At 37.4% G+C, this 20,586-nt stretch overlaps 1 protein-coding gene across 1 annotated transcript in view; it reads left to right on the top strand.

Annotated features, from left to right (window-relative positions):
* Trpc4 (transient receptor potential cation channel subfamily C member 4) overlaps nucleotides 1-20,586 on the top strand; it is a 186,660-nt gene that overhangs the window by 43,526 nt on the left and 122,548 nt on the right. The window lies entirely within an intron of this gene.

The raw sequence follows: 20,586 nt of genomic DNA, 5'->3' as shown, positions 1-20,586 counted from the left end.
TCATGTTAAGTGAGGTAAGCCAAGCTCAGAAAAAACAAACATGTTTTCTATCACATGTGGAAACTAGATCTAAAATGCACTGGGTCATATAGAACTCTGGGAATTCAAACATAGTGAGACCAACAGAGAATATTCCTAGGAGAGAAATACAAGGCAAAATGTGTCTGTGCCTCTGATCATATAAAATAGTATTTATCAAAATGAACTCCAGTAAATGGGAAAAAAGTAAGAATCCAAATCAGAACTGTGCTAGTTGAGAATTACTGTTAGCTACTATACGACTACCCTTCATATCCTGCCTCTGTCCCCTCCTCTGTACTTCCTGCCCTGGCAAATCAAAGGTAATTAGGGGAACCAAAGAGCAAAATGTAACATCCAGGATAGACATTGATGAATGGTAAAAAAGCTCACTGTAATATACAAAATGTAACAGTGTTTATAGCTGAATGTTGGTGTGTGTGTGTGTCTTTACTTAGTCTTTTATCCTCTAATGCTCTATACTGTCAACTGGCAAGATGGTTTTTTGTCTACTAAACCTACCTGTCTTTTCTTGAGATTCTAACTTGTTACTTTAGATTTAGATCATCTAATTTTGTTACTGCCCTTTAACACACTCTAGTAGGTTCTCTTAAACTGAGTCTAAACAAAAGGAAAAAAAAGATCACCAGATAACACCTGCACTCTGCCTAGAAGCTTATATCAAGCTTGGTAAAGGCAGAAGTATACCTACAGCTTATTATTGTATAGAGTGATAGCTTCTTAGTATGAGTAGAAAATTAACTGAAATGGCGCACAAATACCATGTGCTATGGTTTTCTATCTCCCTATGTTTTGTTTTTAAAACTAGAGAGGAATAGATAAGAAAGTGTTTTTGTCTCTCTAGATTTTCATTTTGTCTCTGCCTTGTATCTGAATTGTCTGTCAATCTATTTCTGGACACACAGAACCTTTCACTCACCTGAACGACGGCTAACATCCCAATTTTAAAGATATTACAGATATTGCAGCAGTTCAAAATCTGTCTTTTCAAGTAAAGTCTTATAAAATGAGTGTTATTACAACCTCCCACAATTTCTGCCCTATTTGATAACTCACAATTCTGTCTGCACATGGCAGACAATGCAGAAGTGTGACATTCTTTTAAAACTAAGCTCTACTGTCCTTACTCTTTTTTTTCATATATTTTTATTGTAATTAATAGAAGGGTTGCATGATATTTGCCAGATAGATGGTGCATTAATTCCCATACATTGATACCCTTTCACATGTCTTGGTCCCCATTTCCCTCCCCCCACTCCCACCCCTCATCTTGTTTTCCCCCCTTCCCTATCCAATTTCAAATAACCAAATACAAATATATCCAAAATATCAGGTAACAAAGTGAGATACTCTAACAACATGAGATAACCAAGGGACAGCAAAAGAGATGAGAGACAACATAGTACCTTAAGGACAACAATCATTCATTATATGGCTTATGTTTCTATATCCTAGAGATCCTTTCATTTAGCATCCTACTATATGGCCTTTTGTATCAAGGTTTTGCTCTATTGCAAATCTCTGCTAGGAGAGCCCAAGGTTTCTACTGATTAGGACCACTGAGGGAAACCATTGAGCCTAAGTTCTTTTGAGTCTGGCTTACTTCACTTAATATGATCTTTTCTAAGTCTTTCCATTTCCTAACAAATGGGGCAATGTCATTCTTTCTGACAGCAGCATAGAATTCCATTGTGTACAAATACCACAACTTGTTGATCCACTCATCAACTGAGGGACATCTAGGTTGGTTCCATATCTTTGCTATGATAAATAGTGCTGCAATGAACATCGTTGTTCTAGTGGATTTAGTATGTCTTTGTTTCTAGATAATTGGGTAAATGCCAAGTAGTGGAATTGCTGGGTCATAGGGGATCTCTATGTTTAGTCTTTGGAGGAGCTGCCATACTGTTTTCCATAGTGGTTGAATGAGTTTGCACTCCCACCAACAGCGTAGTAGTGATCCCTCCTGGCCACATCCCCTCCAGCATCTGTTGTTATTAGTTTTCTTGATCCTGGCCATTCTAACTGGAGTGAGGTGGAATCTTAGAGTTGTTTTTATTTGCATTTCTTTTATGACCAGAGATATTGAGAATTTCTTCATGGGTCTATAGGCCATTTTTGTTTCTTCTTCAAAGAAGACTCTAAGTCTTTGGCCCATCTTTTAATGGGATGGTTGTTATTTTGGAGATTAGTTTTGGAGTGATTCAATTTTTTGAGCTGCTGATATATTTTAGATATGAGGCCTTTGTCTGTTGTATGGTTGGTGAAGATCTTCTCCCACTCTGTTGGCTTCCTAATTAGTTTACTAGATATGTCCTTTGCCATACAAAAGCTCTGCAGTTTAATGCAGTCCCACTTATCCAGCCTTTCTCTGATTTGTTGTGATTCTTGGTCCTATGCCAAGGAGGTCTAGTGTATCTCCTATTCCTTCTTGTAAGTTTTCAGAGTGTCGGCTTTTACCTCCAGGTCTTTGATCCATTTGGAGTTAATTCTAGTACAGGGTGACAAAGAAGGATCCAACTTTAGTTTTCTGCATGTGCTTAACCAGTGCTTAACAAGCACCACTTGTTGAAGAGGCTATCTTTCTTCCATTCTATTTTTTTGGCTCCCTTGTCAAAGATTAGGTGGCTATAAGTCTGTGGTTTAATATCTGGGTCTTCAGTTCTATTCCCTTGGTCTTCAGGCCTGTTCTTGTGCCAGTACCAAGCTGTTTTGATAATTATAGCTCTGTAATAGAGTCTAAAGTTTGGTATTGAAATTCCTCCTGTGCTGTTCTTTCTGCTAAGAAGTGTTTTTTGCTATACAGGGTCTTTTATTATTCCATATGAACTTTTGGATTGCCTCTTCTATTTCTTTAAAGAATGACATTGGGATGTTGATGGGTATTGCACTGAATTTGTAAATAGCCCTTGGCAAGATTGTCATTTTCACAATATTGATTCTTCCAATCCAGGAGCATGGGAGGTTTTTCCATTTTCTTAGTTCTGCTTTAATTTCCTTTTTTAATGTTTTAAAGTTTTCGTCAAAAAGGTCCTTTACATTCTTAGTTAAGGTAATTCCTAGGTACTTTATTTTCTTTGAGGCTATTGCAAAAGGAGTTGCTTTCCTGATTGTTGCCTCATTCCTCTCACTGTTGGCGTAGAGGAAGGCAGTTGATTTTTGAGGGTTAATTTTTTTTTTGCCAGTCCTGGGCTTGAGCTCAGGGCTTGAGCACTGTCCTTGGACTTTCTCAAGGCTAGACCTCTACCACTTGAGCCTCAGCACCACTTCCGGCTTTTTCTATATATGTGGTACCGAGGAATCGAACCCGGGTCTTCATGCATGCTAGGCAAGCACTTTAACCACTAGGCCAAACTCCCAGCCCCTTTGAGGGTTAATTTTATAGCCTGCTACCCTTCCTTACTCTTATCTGTCCTTCACTGAAGGAATTTTATCAAAGTCATTTCCATTATGAGGATGAAAACTTTGTGGCACAGTGTCTTTCAGCCTTCTCAGAAACCTGTGTTCTGTGGTCTAGTAGTATGGCTCATTTGTTTTCACATACTTCCCCTTACCTGACTTCCAACTCTGATCAAACAACACTCCACAATAACAATACTTCTCTGCTGGTTGCTTTGCCAGCTTTGGCTGTTTTTATGTTTGTGGGTTCTTTTTTATATTGCTAAAATTTCACTGTTACAAAAATCTATGTCTCCTGGAGACATTTGCAAATTTGAGCAAACCTAGTTTCGCATAAACAGGTAATTTATTTAACATGCTTACTATACATTAAATATTTTGAAAACATTTCATACTATTTCCAAGTGGGTCACCACTAGAGAAACATTGAACACTTAGCTGAAAATAGCTATGAGTTGTGTAGCTGAAAATAACCAAGAATGCTTTTTATGCCTTTGTAAGCTAAGTAAGGTTCTACTAAGTGTGTTAATTGTCTTTGCAACATGGTGACAAAATACCCAAGAGCAAGGAACCTAAGAGAAGCAAAGTTTGTTTTGGCTAATGAATTTAAAGATTTCTGTGTACAGTCATTTGGTTTCAATGTTTTGGGCCTGTGATGTGGCAGAAAAATATGGCAGAGAAAATGTAGGAGAGAGAACTAACTTACCTCACTATGGCCAGGAGTGAAAAATGGGCGAGAATGACTTTTATCCTCAAATTACAACCTACCCCTAAAGTTTCTTTTTTATTGTTATGTATAGAAGGGTTACAGTTATATTCTCCAGATAATAGGTGCAATACTTCTCACACATTGATACCCTTTCTCATGTTTTGTCCCCATTTCCCTTCCTCCATCCCTCCCAGTTATCTTGTTTCCCCCCTTCCTTTTCTTATTTCAGATAAGCAAATAAAGGTTTATACAATATACCAGGTAACAAAGTCAGATACAGTAACAGTATAAGATTAACCAAAGAGCAACAAAAGAGAAGAGAAATAACATAGTATATTAAGAACAACAATCACACAAAATAAAGGTCTTGTTTCTGTATCCTGGAGATCCTTTCATTTAACTTTATCCCATATGGCCTTATGTATCTAGGGTTTGCATTATTGTAATCCTCTGCTAGGAAAGTTCTAGGTGTGTACTAATTATTACAGAGGAGGGAAACCAGTGAGCCTGTGTTCCTTTGGGCCTGGCTTACTTCACTTAATATGATTTTTTCCAAGTCTTTCACTTTCCTTACAAATGGAGTGATGTCATTTTTTCTGATGGCAGCATAGAATTCAATTCTGTATAAATACCACATCTTCTTGATCCAGTCATCTACTAAGAGGCACCTGGGTTGGTTCCATATCTTTGCTATGGTAAATAGTTTTGCAATGAACACCATTGTGCTAGTGGCTTCCTAAAGCTTTCTCTATTCATTAAATTATGAAACCATGAATGTATTAATCCATTCATGAGCTCTCCCCAAAGCCCCACTTCTTAACATTTTATCCTCTGGCGGTCAAACTTTCAACACCTGAATTTTGAGATTTGAGATTCAACTCATAGCAATTAGCAATCATATAATTTTGACATTTTTGTATTGCACCCCTAAAGAATTGCATTATCATTGTACACCCTTGCACTTAGGTCTGCAAAAGACAGATACTATGCCTGTGGTATAGATGATTTTAGGTGGAAGGAAGTGTATAGAGCAAAATAGCCACTAAATAAATTGCTTGTGTTTGTCTTTAGTGTTCTATCTTAGTTCTCTTTTCCAGAGGATACCCACGATACATACATCTATGTCTTTTTAGACAATTACAATAACACTGACCAGGCAGAATTGGTTTCTGAAGAAAAGATCTTTTAGGAGAGCTCACTGGAAGTTGTTCAACTGCTGGACTCAACCCTAGCCTCACAAGTAGGTCCTGGCTCCTTACAGGCACTTGATCTGAACCCTGATTAGCAATAAAAGGCAACTAAGGTTCGTAATCTGCCAAGACTCTGAAGAATCCCAGACCATGGGTTTCTGGAAGCTTTCTCTTACATCAGCCAGTCAGCCAAGAATTCCTTTCTATTTGGACATTCTAGAATTCCTGTTTAGTGAAGGCACAGATTAAAAAAGAACAATTAGATCTTTTTATTTGAATTTTATAATGTTGAAGGTCTGATTCCAGTCAACCTCAGAGTTCTGAGTATAGTGTACAATGAGGTATTACTTCAACCAATGTGAAATTTCATGTTTATGTACAGTATATATAAAAGATATACACATGACTTGGGCAGTCCCAACCCAGTAGAGCCATGTATCTATGATTTTCTTAGATAATAAATCTCTTTAAAAAAGCCAAGAGCTTTTGGAATGACAGTTCCCATAAATCAATGCAACTGGTTAGTAAAGGTGATTTAGTTAGTAATGTATTCTTGACAGGACATTTTTCTCTCATAAGCACATTTTAAATAAGTCTTGTGATTATTAAAGATATCCTTTGTATTATTACAATTCATCCAGTTTCTAAATCCATAGGTATTTATTCCCCAAAACTCCAGAAAATGTTGTTATTAATAAACCCAAACCAGATAATATTGTCAACAACTGGGACCTAAAATAAAACCAAAAAATAAACTTGTAATAAAACACAGGAAGAGAGTGAACTAGAAACATACTCTTAAAAAACTGGACATGTTATTTTCTCTGGAGGCAGATGCATACTCAAATCCCAAGGTCCACAAGACTTTAGGCAATGTGTGTTCTCCTTATGTACATTGATAAGAAAATACTTTTTAAAGGCTACCTCCAGATGTTACAGATACATCGCCACTATTCGCTAAGCTTAAGTTCTAACTACAAAGAAAAATAAGAAATAAAATAAATTATGAAGAAAGGAGATGACAGTGGGGTGGGTTAGATAAGAAGAAAATTCAATTAGTCATCATGAAGTTTAAGTGACTAGATGGTAAATCACAGCTCCTGAAAAAATAAAAGGTATATAGAGCAGAAAGAGGAACTTGAGTAGAAAAGGAAAAGTATATTTATAAGCTTATATCTTGGAAAATGTAACACAATCAGGTTAAACAGAACCTATAAAAAGTCATTGGGGCCAGATTCATCATGTTTAGTTTTTTTGTTCTGAAGCCTAATTAGAATATTTGATCCAGAATGAAATGGATGATGTCCATCAAGACACACTGTATTGATAAACTCCTTTGATGAATGGCAACTCCTTTGTCCAACTATTTAAAGATAATAAAATATATATTTTGAAAAGGAGTGGGGTGTAGGATGAATGTCATTAGTTCACACCGATGGTCCTAGTTACTCAGGAGACTGAGATATGAGGATTCTGATTTAAAGACAGCCCTGTCCGAAGGTCCTCAAGACTTGTATCTCTGGTTAATCACCAAAAGATCAGAAGTAGAGCTGTGGCTCAAGTAGTAGAATGCTGTCCTGAGCAAAAGAAACTCAAGGACAGTGCAGGCATTAAAAGAAAAATAAAAAGAATGAGATCTAAGATGTATATACTAACAGACACACATATACATATGTTTATATAGTACATACATATACACACATTAATACTACACGGAAAGAGAAAGTGAAAGAAGAGAAAGAATAGAGAAACAGGTAAAAATACTCTGTATTCCCATATATTGATTTTCATTTTATATTTTAGCTCTTAAGCACTGTTTAAGCATTTGTGGTTAAAAACAATATGTCAAATAATTTTCTCAATGCTATATTTAATGAAAAGATTTAAGTTTCACTAGTAAAACAGGGACTCATTGATAGTTAAGCATTTCCTTCTATATTTAATGTAGACCTTTTTAAATCAGGAGTTTGAGTTATAAGGGTTTAAAACAATTTGTTTGAAAAATGAAAGCAAATTTTTGGTGAAAATGAAATACAGTCTTTCACACAATGTGGAACAGGTAGCTTTTAGTTCCCTAGGTGAGGCAGAAAGATGGGGTGCTAATTGGTTCTTCCTGTTATGGTCTTTGTACTGTGTACTCTGAACACTGCCCTACTGAATGCTCTGATCACCTCTTTAGTACCTTATTTCACTAGAGGGAATAACAGAAGACAATTTCTTAGCCTTTTCTCAGTCAGTTGATTGGTTCCTTGACTTTTAAGTTTTTTTTCCAGCCGACTTTTCTCTAAAGTCTCTCCTAAGGCAAGACTCCATTTCAGTTTCAATTGTCTCAGTAAATGTTTATCGGGGTGGAATTTGATTTTCTCCTTTGCTCACATTCATGGTTTTCAAATTTTATTATCTTTAGGATCACTGGTAAATTACTGTAACCTCAATGCCTACCACAGCATCAACAGAATGAGATCCTGAAATCTCTGTTTCTAACAAATTCCCAGGTGATGTTAGGTGATACGATAGTTTGAGATATAGTGACCTAGAGGATGTTAAAATTTTCTGAATGTTGATAACTATCTCCATCTTATTAGGTGTATTCAATTTTACTAAGCTAACCTTGTTTGCAGGAGATTTTAACCAATTCTCTTAAATCATATTGAATGGTGTTTAACAAACCCTGATTTCAATCTTTTCCTTTCCTTTGGGTACAAAGACTTTGCTAGATCATATTTTATTAGCTCAGCATTTAAGGTCATTTTGAATTTTATTTGAAAAATATGATTTTAAAACTGTACTTACAGGCTGGGGCCGGGAGTTTGACCTAGGGGTAGACTGCTTGTCTAGCATGCACGAAGACCTGGATTCAATTCCTCAGAACCACATACATAGGAAAAGCTGGAAGTGGTGCTGTGGTTCAAGTGGTAGAGCTCTAGCCTGAGAAAGCCCTGAGTTCAAGCCCCAGGACTGGCACAAAAAAATAAACAAGACAAACAAAATTGTACTACAGGCTAAGTATCAGGTTCATGCCTGTAACCACAACTACTCAGAAGGGAGAGATCAGATAGATTATGGTTTGAGACTAGACAGAGCAAAACAGTGTTAGTAAGACTCCATCCTTACCAGTAAGATAAGTGTAGTGATGTGTTTCTGTAGTCCCAGCTGCCTATGCAGTTGGCCAATCATAGGAAAATTTGAGGCTAATTCAAGCTCTAGGAAAAAACAGGGACCTATTCTCCCCCCCCCCGAAAAAACATAAAGCAAAATGAGCTGCTGGCCTGCCTCAAATCATACAACACCTGCCTGCCAAGTAAGTGAAGAACATGACTTCAGCCCTAGTACTGAAAAGCAAACAAGCAAGCCAATGAGATCCACAACAAGCTGTGCAAGGTTTTATACTCTAGAAGCTTCTTGGAGATTAAAAAAAAAGCCTGGGATGTTATTTCTCAAGAAAATATAAAGGAGAGTCATTGGCACATAGGGTCTATGGTGGCTAAAAAGGACTTAGAGCTCACACCCAGCCTTGACCTTCCTTGCACTCAGGATGGTGGTGGTGATGACAACTATAGAAATAGGAAGAATATTCACTGGATTTTCATTTTGCCAGCAAACATGGTAGGAACTCTGCCTGTATTGTCTCATTTACTCTTTGTGTCATCCTAGGAAACAATATTCTTAGCCCCATCTATAGATGGGAAAATGAAGGTACAGAAGGCAGAGAGTTTGGTAGCTCCCAGATCACATGCCAGGAAACATTAGCATTAGAATCCCAGGCTGCATGGATATCATGTTCTTGCCATAGTGCCCCATTAAATGGTAATGGTCACTTGTCAGGCGATGCATGCCTGCCATCCTTGTACTTGGGAGATAAAGGCAGAAGAATAATATGCCAGGATAGAGTTAGGGAGCAAATTGGGGAAATTCTAGCACAAAAATAAATAAATACCAAAATGCATAGATACATAATAAATAATTGAAAAATAAAGAGAAAACTGTGCATGGCTTAAATGATAGAGCCCTCATCTAGCAAGAACAAGGCCTTAGGGTTTAATCTATAATACTACAACAAAAGTAATTAGTTAATCATTCTAGTTTAGGATATAAGTTCAATTTAAAAGAGCCTTTGATTCCACATTCTGTATCTGTATCCTGGATATTAGAATACCATGTAAGATGATAGATATCAGTTGTGTCTTTTCACAGTCCTGTGCCATCTCAGTGTATTAATGAAGAATGCAGTGTTCAGAGGTTGGAGCAAGGAGGAAAGTTGCCAAGATGGAAGAGCAGGGAAGGAAGGACAAGAACTTGGGCTTCCTCACTTTTGGGCAATTGAAGATATCTCTGAACCACTCTGAGAGTGGGTTTAATATGGCTGTGAATAAGTATGATGTGTTGATCTTATCTCCTTTTCAAAGTTTATTGATATTCACGTTTTGTTACTGGTTTTCTAAGGCAACCCATAATACCAAGAGAACTATCATGCTATTGTTATAACTGTATGAGCCATAATCTCTGTCTTCCTACAGAATCCAATCCAATCTATACGAATAACACAACATACAGAGACAATAATGAGGCTAAGCCTTGATAACTGACCCTGTTGAGGGCAGGACTTCTTTATTCATTTAATAAACATAATCATTAGAAACAGACACTCAGCTCAGGGATTGCAAGTGAAGAATTTAATTCAGTTTGCTCTTTCTCTTTCCACCTAGGTTACACATAGGGGATTTTTTTCCTTTTTTTTTACATAGTTTCAGTAGATCTGCTAATATAATTTTGTAACCTCTGAAACATTACCTATTATGTAATCAGAAAAATCAGAGAGTGTGAAATAGAAGATTTGCCTTTGCAAGGTAATGTACATGTATACTCAACCCAAACAATGCACTGTTAGCTTAAAAGGAAACAAATTGTTCGGATGATATGGATAGTAATAAGTATGCCCACAATTACCGCGCAGAGGATTCTTTAAACAAATCTAATTTCTCTCAGATTGATGAAATTTACTTTCTAGCCCAGATACTTTCAATCAGATACACTAAATGCTTCATTTCTGTGTTTCTAGGTTTTTCTTCAGTGGTCAGTACCTTCTTGTGAGTAGTTATATTCAGAAAATATCATGAACAACTTTTTTATTGAAAATTTACATCAGAATATAAGGCAAATATGGCAGCTGATGGCTTTATCTAGTTATACAGGAAGTGAGTATTTTAATATTTCCTTCTCTTTCTTTCCTGTGTCTTTTACCCTGAGACTTAGGTTCATTTTACTCTCAAAATGATGATTTATAATGTGTTAATGCACATCAAACGTGCATTAATTTCCATTACATCATTTGTCTTCCCCAGTTTCATGAATTTCATGTACTAATTAGTACAAATGAGATGTCCACTAAGGCACAGTGTATATAAGTGCTCAGCTCTAGAGATCTATGTGAAAGGAAAACTTCTTTGAGGGCAATCTCAAGGAATTGTGCATTTACTATATCACTTGAACAATGCTGCCACACCCTTTTGCTTTAGATATTTTTATGATTTTTAATAAGTGAACCCACATTAATTCTACAAAGGGGTGATCATAATGGCATTGGTGATATATGCATGAATGTATCATGATCAAACACACCGTCTTAATCATTCTCAACCATGCCCTTCCCGAAACAATCTCAACAGGTTTCACTGGTGTGTTCTCAGACAAGGAAATAAACATTTCAATTATATTCATCATCACTCACCCTCTCCATTCACCTCTTCCTCTTTTGATAATAGCCCTCTCCAAAAGGCCTCGTTTGATTTCTTGTCATTTTAAAATGTGTATTGGTTTCAACAAGAGGTTTCACTCTGGTATTTTAGATGTGACAAAGATGTTACATTTTACTCAGAATAATGCTTCTTACTGCCACACAGTCTGCATTGATCAATAGCTTTCATTGAGATTCCTTATGCTATCCTCATACACAGATACAATGTATTTTTAAACTAGCTACTCTCCATCATTGTTTTCCTCATTCTCTTCTTACTCATCCCTAGAAGTAATTGCAAAGTGAGAACCATATTGTATACGCCTATATATATATATACACTTGTACATGTGGATGTATACATGTGTATATGTATATACATATATATTTGTATGCTTCCAGAAATGAGTGAAAACTTGTCCTGGCTGGCCTAGACTGTAGTTCTTCTATTTACATTTCCTACAATAACTACAATGATTGGCAGTTGCTAATACTCAGATATTTTTGTTAAGATGGGATATGATAAACTACTTTTTGCATAGAGTTTTGGCCTGAAACCATAATCCTCAGATCTTAGCCTTCCTGAGTAGATAAAATTACATCAGCAGCCCGTGGCTTAAACTGATTTTTGTGCTAAACTTAATTGAGGTTTTTTTTCCCTTCTTATTTGTTTTCATTGCATCTGGCCATTGGCTAAATCATGTACATGAATAGTACTTTACATATTGTAAATCTGTAAACTATATTGAGAGTAAAATGAACCTAACCTCAGAGTAGAAGATCCAGGCATGAGAGGTTAGTGCTTTTTCTAGTTTCACCTTGATTTTGAACAGATGCAGATGTTTGCTGTTATCTGTAATGTGACCTATTGTTTGTGGTCTGGAGTGTTAAACTATAGCCAGATTCCTTAGCAAACCAAATCTTTTGTCACTGATGTGTTCTGGCATATTTACCTTGACATTTAAAGAAATATGTATGTTAAGTGGACATAGCTTGATGGGAGGGACTCCACAGGGCTTGTTTTCTAAAGAAAAGTGTACTATTTAGAGAACTACAAGTAAACTCCCTAGCTTTTGTGTTGTAAAAACATTAAAGCCACTCACCAGCAGAGCTTGTGTGTGGAGATGTAGTGTGCCCACAGTGTGCTTTAAAAGGTAGCAAATAGATGAGTTAAAAGGAAAAAAAGGAAGATGCAGGCGTGAGAGAGAAATAGAATAAAATATTAAGCTACTCACCAACTACCAAGTAGTTCTTGCATGTGAGCTATCAGACAAGCCATCAGCCCTATTTGCTGTATATTGTGATATAAATTATCAATAAATAAGTTATTCATGATATTTTCTTAGTATAATCACTAACACAAAGTTACTGACACCTTTAAATTATTTTGTTTAATACAAAGTAGTCCCCACAAACAAATACCTCCCAAGTCTGAAAAATAAATTAAGTCTTATTACTCCACAGCAGGGAATTTAAAAGCTATTCCTTCACAGAGCATAGATTGTGTCTAGCCAGCCGGCAAGTGGCAATCACCAGAGACCTGTATGGTTCTAAGTGAAAGAACTTCCAAAAATTGGACTTTACAGCTTGATCAAGATTCTAACCTTTAAGCTACTAGGTCATTCAAACCTGTAAAAAAATTATTTGCCAGTTTTCCTTCTTAGTTGTAGATAATCCTCTGGAGTGTGTTCTCTTGCTTATTCTCTCAGTATAACACACTAAGCATGCCTGAAATAAAAGCATTAAATGTTTGTGAAAGCCAAAGAGTAAAAGGAATGCAATTCCTTTTGGAAAATTTGCTAAAACAAGAACAGCTCCCAATAGCAAAGCAAACCTTCTAGTGTTTCAGTCTTTCTACTTTATAATATGGAAATGGTTGATAATATGCTAACTGTGTGTGTGTGTGTGTGTGTGTGTGTGTGTGTGTGTGTGTGTGTGTGTGTGTGTGTTGCCACTGGAGCTTGAACTCAGACATTCAAAATCTCTCTTGGCATTTTTTGCTCAAGGTTGGTTTCCCTACCACTAGAACCCCACCTCCACCTCCACTTCCAGCTCTCAGTGGGATAATTGGAGTCTCAACACACTTTACTTCTCATACTAGCTTTAACCCTCAACCCTCAGAACTCAGCTTCCTGAGTAATTAGGATTATAGGCATGCGACCTCTCAGTTTTAGGTAGAGAAACTGAGTCATTCAGGCATCCTGGGATGGAAGAAGTAGAAAATTGTGACATAGATTGCTAGAGAGAGAGATCTGGATACAAATCCTATTTTAGAATATCAGGCATTTGGGTCTTTTTTTCATGTATTTTTTATTGTAATTAATAGAAGGGTTACATTATATTTGCCAGAGAGAAGGTACATTAATTCACATACATTGGGTCTTTCTCACAAACTAGGAGTGGATTACAATTCTAGTTCCTTAGGGGTGAGGTGGTGGGTGATGAAGCTTGAATAGTTAATTATATTTGTATACCCAAAGCACTTTAGATTTATGATGTTTAAGTATATATATCCATTAGAGATACAAAATGTTCCCGAATGCAAATATACTGGAAAGGGTTAGTGCCTGCATCGAGTGAGTTTATAAGGAAATAAGAAAAAGAAAGTAAGCTAATCTTTCTCATGAGTGCTTTGGAGGAAAGTTTTCAGAGGGTCATTTTTCCTAGATCCATTATAAATGCCATGACTAAGCATTATAATTTCATGAATAATACATGAATTGAGCTTCTCCCTTAATTATAATACATTGAAAATTAATTATTTGAAATAATAGGGAATCATTTAACAAATACAATTTATTGAATATCTAAAGTGGTATGTAGCAATGACAATTATAAAACTGCAGGCTATAGTAAACTAACACAACCACTATGGAAGGCATTTTGGAGGTTTCTCAGAAACCTAAACATAAAAGTACCCCAGGATGAAGTGATACTACTCATGGGTACGTATCAAATGGTTACAAGTGAGGACATAGTAAAGGCACTTTCACAGCCATGCTCATTGCTGTACTTCTCAGCATAGTCAAGATAAGGGAAATAGCCCAGATGTCCTTCGATGGATGAATAAATCAAGAACATAAAATATATGTATATACTTTTATTTTTCAATATATGTGCTATCATATGTACATCATGGAATTTTACTCATCCATCAGAAAGAATGATACATCATTTATCAGAAAATAGATGGCCCTGGAATCAACTATGGTAAGTGAAGTAAGTAAGTTGGGCTCAGAGAGACAAAGGGTAGTTGTTTTCTCTCATATATGGAAGTTAGATCTAAATTAAATATCTACCTAAACATGTATAGAGTCATATCTCAATAGATAGAAATATGTCATTTAAAATATGATATAAACAGGCATGGATTTGAATGATATAACTCTTTTGAACAACTAATTTCAAAATGAATACTAGAAAATTACTTTGTGAGGGGGTGAAATCAAGGAGGGTATTAGATGAATGGAAAGAGGGAAAGTGGGTAAATGTAGCCATAATATTCAATATATATATGTGAAAATGGAACCAGGGAAGATGAAGGAAAATGACAAAAAAAGAGGATATGATTAAGATGCATTGAGCTCAGATCGACATAATGAATTAAAACCTCTTCATACAACTACTTATGGACAATTTTTAATGTAGGTTACAAATGGAAGCCCAGGTAACATGTTTTCAACATGTCTATTTTTTCCATTTGCTAGACTGACTTATTCCCTGATTAATTTCAGGAACACAATTATGGAAAATGTAGCTTATTTTTAAATCTCCAACACTTAATCAGTTTTTCATGTGTTAAGAAAGAAGGCTGTCATTTTTTGCTATCATAATTTAGACTCTGCACTTGTCATTTCTAGGTTAATTAATTTAGAGACAATCAGTGTTGTAAATCGCTGTTGTTGGAGTGATTTATTGAAAGCAACTGATAATCACTGCAAACTCTGAGCTTAGGGTATGTGAGAAGGTCTTACAGAATCTCGTACTGAAGGAGAAGGCTCAAACTCATCAGGAGTGGGTGATTTTTTTTTTATAAAGTGAAGAAAATGGATAGCTGTAAGTTAATTCGCTAGCATACATAAGCTCTTTTCCCTGAAAGCTGATGATGTGTTACTGAACTACAACCTTCCTCCTCGGCTTCTGAAATTTCCGAGAGAAATAATATAGACTAGTCTGAGCTATAGGTTTAACCATTAAGCAATACTCATAACAGATTGAGAAAAAAAAACTAGCAGCTGGGTGCTTTGACATCTGCTCGTCATTCTTTCTTATTGTTAATTTCTTCTTACATGTAGGAAGCAAGCAAGAGGAGAGACATGTTTTTAATTAGTAATTTTAATTCACTTAAGTTCCTCCAAGAAGCTCAGACCAAAGAAATGATAAGGGCATTTCTATGCAGTGGATGGCACAGAACGTGGGAACGTGAGACAATAATATCAGGATGAATACAGAATCAATTATAAAAAACAGTGCACTGACTTAGATGTCCTTTGATGTGTGTTTCCTGCATGAAAATGTCAGTGAGTCTTCATTAGGAGTATATAGAATCCTTTTCTCAAAGGTAATAATTTCACATAGGGTATCGGTGAAGGTGAACCATCAGTATAGATTACATTTTATCATAGCTCAGGAGGTATTAGTAATTGTCTACAGTAATTGAGCATTACAGCAGATTAGACATTCCTGTGGAACATTCTAAACCTCAAGATGACTTTTGGGGTATTCTTTCATTATCTTTTTTTTTTTTTTGCCAGTCCTGGGGCTTAAACTCAAGGCCTCAGCACTGTCTTTGAGCTTTCTCAAGACCAGCATTCTACCACTTGCGCCACAGCACCACTTCCAGTTTTTCTGTGTGTATGGTACCAAGGAATTGATCCTGGGGCTTCGTGCATTCATTCTACCTCTAGGCCACACTCCTGGCCTCTTTCCTTACTTTTGTCTTTATAAACAAGGCAACCCTACGCAAGGTGTTTTGGTGTCTGTTCATGCTTCTGATCTTAGCTGCCCAAGAGACAAGGTTTGGAAGAGTCACAGTTTGAGGACCAGGGAGCAAAAAGTTAGTGAGCTACCACTTCAACCCATAGCTAAACATGGTGGCATACATTTGCAATCCTAGTGATACGAAAGGCATAAGTTGGAATATCATAGTCCACTATCAGCCCAGACAAAAGTAACACCCTATCTGAAAAGCAAAAAATATGTAAAACTGGGGAAGGAAGTGGCTGAAAGTGTGGCTTAATTAGTAGAGGGCTTGGCTATTAAGCACAAAGCCCTAAATTCAAATACAGCACTGTTGAACTGGGAATGTGGCTTAGTGGTAGAGTGCTTGCCAAGTATATATGAAGCCCTGGGTTCGATTCTTCAGTACCACATAAACAGAAAACGCTGGAAGTGGTGCTATGGTTCAAGCGGAGAAGTGCTAGCCTTGAGCAAAAGAAGCTTAGTAACAGTGCCCAGGCCCTGAGTTCAAGCCCCAAGTGAAAACAAATCAATAGCACTATTGAGAGAGAGAAAGACAGAGGCAGAGACACTAAGAGAGACAGAGAGATGAGGAGAGACAGACAGAGAAGAGGCTAAGTTGATGAATGTAAGTACAAGTGTGCCATTATTCACCTCTCCATATCTGTAGGAGATAGGTGAATCCCAAGATGCAGACAAACTCTGTGGATGTTCAGGTTCCTTCAAGACATTGATGTAGTATTCCAATCATCATCTCTGCATACCCACTTGTACACAATCAACTCTAGATCACATATAACACTTACACTAGTCAGATCCACAGTGTCCCGCAAAGGCTAACCTAAGTATGGTCATTTGATCTCTATATAACCTGATTTGTCTTTTGGTCTTTGGGGCCATGCTCCTCCCCTTTCTCTTCTCTTTCCCTCTGTGAAGTGAACCACCCATTCCACTGACCAACTTTCCTGTGATGGCTGCCTCCCCATAGGCCTCTAGCATTGGTTCACACAGTCATGGCTTACTTGACTGAAACCATCTGAACGCTGAACAAAGCAAAGCTTTCCTCTCTTGTTAAGTTGCAGTTCCAACAGCAGTTACAATTATAGAAAGCAGACTTCTACTACCTAATACAATAGAAATGTTATGGAAATAGTTGTCTCACTATTTGCTTGAAGGATCAAGTAAATAAAAGGTGGTTCCTGTACAGGACTGGGGCAAATTTTGTTTGTTTCAAATCTTTGCAGCCTGTACATAAATCTAGCCTTGGGTAAATCCAGAAGATAAAGGGTGCCCCTTTCTCTGCTCCCATGTAAATACCACTGAGCCTCAAAGTTCATTCTCAAGCGCATAGCCCTCCTAGAAATTATATTGTGCAAGCAGTCAGTACTAAATCTGGGGGTTATATAATAAGTTAGTAATAAATGAATGCACATGAGCAGAGAACACAGTATCTTTGACTGCCTGCTTGTAGTTTCACATGTGTGTATTTAATTGCTCCCTTGCTCTCGCACTGCACTGGCACAGATAGTAAGATTGAAAAGATTGAATAACTTAAGGATTTTAAGTGTAGATTTCATTTTTTCTTTAAATTTTATTGTAAAGGAGATCTGCAGAGAGGTTACAACTATATAAATCAGATTACACTTTTTCTTCACTTTTTTTCTATCCTTTGACCGAATTGGTCAGTGTTGCCATCTCACATCTAATAATTTTAGCCTTTCATATCATACCTCAACCTAGAAATAAAACTACTTTTTCCCCCAAGTGACATGGATTTGAACTCAGATCCTTTAGCTTGCTGGTCATTTTATATTACGTGAACTACATCCCTATACCCTTTTGCTTTAGTTATTTTTCAGATAGAATTTCCTACTTGTTTACCCAGAGAATCCTTAGGGTTCCATGATCCTCTTACCTACACTTCCTGCATCCTGAACTTAGAAGCATACACTACCGTGCATGGCTTTTTGTTTGAGATAGCATCTCACACATTGTTTGCACAGTATCTGTGATTCTCCTATGTCTGCCTCTTAAGTACCACCATCGTAAAGCAAGATTTGGTTCTTCAATGGCAGGAAAAGGTCATTTTGTGCCTTTGATTGTGCAGAAGTGTCCTACCACCCCTACCACCTGAGAATCCTAGATAATTTTACAAGAATTATAAGTGACTTGCATTGTTTTACACACTCTCCCCCCCCACACACCCCCAGTTCCCTCCTAGGTTATGGTAGGAAGAGACTGGCAGTAAGAGGGGAGCCACGGCTGGCACACTGAGGGAAGGCTGGGAAGAAGGAGGTGAGAACAGCACATTAGCAAGCGTGTAGGAGATGGAATGTCAAGCAAAGCACATGTCCATGTGATGCAGTGGTGGGTCTGACACTGTGCAGGGAGGAAGAGACTGCCAGGAGCTTGTTTCTGAGCTGGAATCTCTCAGTCGAGGCTCGGGCAGAGACAGATGTTGCCTCTCATGATGGAGGAGCTTAGTTTTTAAACAATGCAGGCTCTTTCCCTCTTTTAAGAAGGATGATTCAACACTGATGGCGTTAACGAGCCTCCTTCCCTGCTGAACAAACCTCCAGTCCAGAATATTTTACCTAGATATAGGTAGAACTTCAGGTCACTAGGTATCACTTAGTGAGCATCATAACTATAGAAACACCACCCCCACACACTCACATTTACACATCCATCCCTCTATGCATATACCCCATGCATCTAGTGTGTGTATGTGTGTGTGTTCCTGTGCGTGTGCACACACGCACATATGCTGGGACATGAACTCAGTGTCTGGGTACTGTCCTAAAGAATTTTTGCTCAAAGCTAGCAACTCTACCACTTGAGCCACAACTCCACGTTTCGCTTTTTCGGGTTAATTGGGATGAGTCTTACGTACTTCTCTGTCCCCGGTGACGTCCCATAGTGATCCTAGATCTCAGTCTTCAGAGTAGCTAGGATTACAAGTGAAGCCTCGAGTGTCCTGCGCCACCTTACATGCTTGAAGATTTGGCTTCCTATTGCACAGAAAGTCTCATAGTGGAAATGTATCAGGTTTAAATCTAGGCGAAGATGAATCCAAACACTAACTCTACCACTGAATACTTGCTGATATAACTCAAAGCAAAAAATGTTAATAATTATATTTCACAAGTATAGTGGAGATAGGAATTTGATGGGGAGTATACTGGGGTTTGAGCTCAGGTCCTCATTTTTGGTTGTCTGATGCTCTACCCTTCACGCCTCTCATCCAGCCTGGTTTCTTGCTGATTCTCTTGGAGATGAAGTCTCACAGACATTTCTGCCCAGATTGCTCCTGAACTATAATCCTCCAGATCTCAGCTTCCTGAGTTGCTAGGTTCCAAATGTGAGCCGCTGAGGCCCAGCTGAAGGTTGCATGATGAAACTCTTCCAATGACGTTCCTACTATATTCCTATATGATGCTAACATCACCATGCTCATTAATTTCAGAAGCAAGAGTGCTATTTTGATCTCTGTGTAAACATTCACCCTTGTGCCTTGCTCTTGTAAATCATTAAGATAGGTGAATGCAGACACAGAAAGCTGTCCTGTTGCATTCTGGGTAGAGCCCCTGTGAGCAGGCTTCTGAGCTACCTTCATTAAGATTAGGAAGATGAGAATGGATACAGGAAGCTAACTATGAACTCAGCCTTGCTTTAAAAGTGAGAAGAAAAGAAATTGGCTAGGCTTATAAGACTACAAAAAATTTAAAATAAATAGAATATAAGCACATCGAACATACACAAATAGCATGGTTTTCTGTCTTAAAAACACAACAACAAAAAAGGCAAAGGGCTAGTGGCTTTCACCAGTAATCCTAGCTATTTAGCATACTCAGGACCCACACTGTAAAACAAAACAAATGAAAAGAAACCTTGTGAAGAGAAAATGACTTGGGATGACATAGGAAATGAACAGATTTATTTCCAGAGATTATGCAGCTAAATGTTCAGAGAGCTGGAAGATTAAAATTCAGCCTTGCCAGGAAGCTTCAAGGCCTCTCCTCACCCAAGTCAATCTTTACATGGAAGAAGTAAATTAGATCACGTTCTGTTTTGACCACATGTGAAGAAAAGTCTGCCATCTGGGGAAGTTTTGAGGTTCTAAAAAATGCCTGTATTTATTTTGAGCAGCTGCATAAACTCAAAATATTTATCATATACTTTATATTTTTCATTCTTGTTAGTTTTTATTTCGTTTTTGTACTCTGAGACTTGAACCTGGGGCCTGGGCACTGCCCGTGAGCTTTGGTGTTCAGGTCTGACATTTTACCACTTGATTCACAAGTCTACTTTTGGGATTCTGGTAGTTAATTGAAGATAACAATTGCACAGACTTTCCTGCCTGGGTTGACTTCAAACCACTATCCTCTTATTTTAAACTCCTGAATAGCTAGGATTATAGACAAGAGCCACAGGCACCTGATATTTTGAATATTTTTATTGCACTATAAACTGCTGCCTTTGTCTCAATATTCAATGTTCTGCCAGAGTTTTATTTTCCAAGGTGCATACTAGAATACAGTTTGCAAAATTTCCCT

The sequence above is a fragment of the Megascapheus bottae genome, chromosome 11 (assembly GCF_031878675.1).
Source record: "Megascapheus bottae isolate mThoBot1 chromosome 11, mThoBot2.hap1, whole genome shotgun sequence".
Taxonomy (NCBI): Eukaryota; Metazoa; Chordata; class Mammalia; order Rodentia; family Geomyidae; genus Megascapheus; species Megascapheus bottae.
Note: the sequence above shows the minus strand (reverse complement) of the source record. Positions and strands in the feature narration are given on the sequence as shown.